The 2,900-nt window shown below is 50.9% G+C and overlaps 1 non-coding gene across 1 annotated transcript; it reads right to left on the bottom strand.

Moving 5' to 3' along the window:
• Positions 1-1,829: 1,829 nt before the first annotated feature.
• TRNAT-AGU (transfer RNA threonine (anticodon AGU)) lies at positions 1,830-1,905 on the bottom strand. The gene has a single exon. It is a non-coding gene; the product is annotated as a tRNA-Thr (tRNA).
• Positions 1,906-2,900: the final 995 nt, after the last annotated feature.

Raw genomic sequence — 2,900 nt, forward strand, 5'->3', positions numbered from 1 at the left:
GCTTTGGTAATTTAATTATGATGTGTCTTGGTGTTGGTTTCTTCTTAATGGAGTTCTCTGTGCTTCCTGAACATGTGAAATATTTTCCTGCCTTAATTAGGGGAAGTTTTCCGCTATAATATGTTTGAACAAAGTCTCTATCCCTTGTTCTTTCTCTTCTTCTTCAGGAACCCCTATGATGCGGATGTTATTTCTCTTCATGTTGTCACAGAGCTCTCTTAGAGTTTCCTCAGACTTTTTGAGTCTCTTTTCTTTTTTCTGCTCTGCTTCCATGACTTTATTTATTGTGTCCTCTAACTCACTGATTCGATTCTCTGCTTCATCCATCCTGCTTTTAATTCCTTCCATTGTATTCTTTATTTCAGATATTGTATTTGTCATTTCTGTCTGATTCTTTTTTATTATTTCAATGTCCTCTTTTATATTTGTTATCTCTTTATTTAGGTTTTCATAATGGCCATCTATGGTTGTTCTAATATCATTGAGAATCCTAACAATCGTTATTTTAAACTCTGCATCTGGTAATTTGGTTATATCTGATTCACTTAGGTCCTTTTCTGGGGATTTCTCTTGGTTTATTTGTGTTGTATTTCTCTGCCTCCACATTTTCTCTTCACGGGAGTGGCTGTGATCACGTGCTCGGGTGCACAAGGGTTGGTGGCCTTCGCCTTTGCCCCGCCCCGTGTGTGACGTTATGGTCCTGAGGGCACTGGCGAGCACCTTTGCTCAGCTGCGGGTCTCCGCCTGTTTCCGAGCTTTCGCCCTGCCTTTGCAGGATGATCCCACTCAAGGAACAGCTGCTAGCCTTGGCTCTACCGCCGGGCAGGGCTGCGTGCGCAAGCTCAGCTCCGTAGCGGAACTCCGCCTCTTCTGGGCTTTTGGCTCCACCCCCGCAGGAGGAGCTGGCTACCAAGTCAGACCACAAGCCTGGGTTGCACGGGCGGGGCAGGGCTGTGCTCCTCTGCCCTTGCTCCGGGGCTGGTTTCTTCCCTTTCTGGGGTTCCCGCCCTTCTCCCGGAGGCTGGATTACAGGCTGCCGGCAGCTGAGCTTGACCGCTTTTTCATGCCCCCTTCTCCCCAGCCGGGCAAGATTGAGCTCACACCTGAGCCCAGTGGTGGCCAGCCGGCTTCTGCCCCTGCCAGCAGAACCGCGCTTTTGTCTCCCACTGCCGCTTGCTCTCCGATGCCCCTCAGTCGCATGGGTGGGGGCGTTGCAGCTTGGACCCTAAGACTCACTACTGTAGACCCGAAAGCTACCTCCTTCTATGCAACTCTGCTCTGAATGCTGCGGGGGAGCTTGTTTGGCTGCTCTCCTGCTTTCCTTTGCTGGTATTGCTGTTTCCGGGGGAAATATTCACTTCAGCTTTGGGGAGTGACTCGTCCCAGGGGTTAGGGTGTCTATCTCCCAAAATGTTTCTCCCTATGCCTCCTAGATTGCATTCTCTTCCTGTTACTGTGGTCCTCTCCTCTCTCCCCCTCGTCCCCAGGAGACCCAGGTGATTGTTTTTTTTGTTTTTTTTTTCATTTTTCTGAAGCTGGAAACAGGGAGAGACAGTCAGACAGACTCCCGCATGCGCCCGACCGGGATCCACCCGGCACGCCCACCAGGGGCGACGCTCTGCCCACCAGGGGGCGATGCTCTGCCCATCCTGGGCATCGCCATGTTGCGACCAGAGCCACTCTAGCGCCTGGGGCAGAGGCCACAGAGCCATCCCCAGCGCCCGGGCCATCTTTGCTCCAATGGAGCCTTGGCTGCGGGAGGGGAAGAGAGAGACAGAGAGGGAAAGCGCGGCAGAGGGGTGGAGAAGCAAATGGGCGCTTCTCCTGTGTGCCCTGGCCGGGAATCGAACCCGGGTCCTCCGCACACTAGGCCGACGCTCTACCGCTGAGCCAACCAGCCAGGGCCAGGTGATTGTTTTTGAGAGAGATGTTCTGTGCGGTCCCTTTAAGAAGGATCCTGGGTCTGAGAAATCAGACTCTCTCACAAATAGTATCCTGACTTGTTTCCAGCTAAATACTGTCCTTACGCCTCTTCTGGGGTCTGGGGCTGCAGGCTGGGGCTTTGTTCCTGGGGCTCAGGACCCTTTCCCCTCTGCTAAACTCACTTCCCGCCACGCGAGTCTCTCCCTGCTGCTGTTCGCTCCGAGGAGCTGGGCAGCCCTCTCCACATTTCCGCGTTTCCGCTTTTCCTACCAGTCTTTGTGTGGCTTCTTCAGCGTTCCTTGGTTGAAGAGTCCTTTTAGTTTAGTCCAAAGTTGGTTTTTCCAGATGATAGTTCATAAAATTAGTTTGTAATCCACTTTGGTTCTGGGAGGTAGATGCTGGTACGTCCGCCTACTCCAGTGCCATCTTGTCTCTCAGGGTCTTATATTCTTAAGGAACTCCTATATATACATGTTAGGTTCGGGGAGATGTGCTGTGGCTGCCAGAGTCTAACTCTTGGAGGAGCAGGAACAGGGAAGTGCTGACAGGGTTCTTGTGAGGCCAAGAACAAAGAGATCAGCACAGAGTTGGGCAAACATCCTGCATTCCATTGGTTAGAGAGCCTTATCAGAAGTTTATGTTTGAAATTCGCCACTAAGCTAAACCCTTCCCCTGTTGCTATGCTGCGCGCAACCCTCCTAGCGAATAGCGAACTGCCACATCTGCTTCTGTATAGTTCTTGCTCACTTAGGATATATAAGGACCTAGTTGTAAGCGCCAGGAGCAACTCTCGTTTGCAGCCCCTTGTGGGTACGGTGTCTCCAGATGCCTTGAGAGTTCGCCCCTGCACAGGTTAAACTTGGCCAATAAAGTAAGATCTAAACCCCTGAAAGTCTCCGACATTTGTTCTCACGCTTGGTGGATGCAACATACATATGTAATAAATTTGGTTATTTTCATCTGTTTATATGTCTCAT

The sequence above is a fragment of the Saccopteryx leptura genome, chromosome 2 (genome assembly GCF_036850995.1).
Source record: "Saccopteryx leptura isolate mSacLep1 chromosome 2, mSacLep1_pri_phased_curated, whole genome shotgun sequence".
NCBI classification, from domain to species: Eukaryota; Metazoa; Chordata; class Mammalia; order Chiroptera; family Emballonuridae; genus Saccopteryx; species Saccopteryx leptura.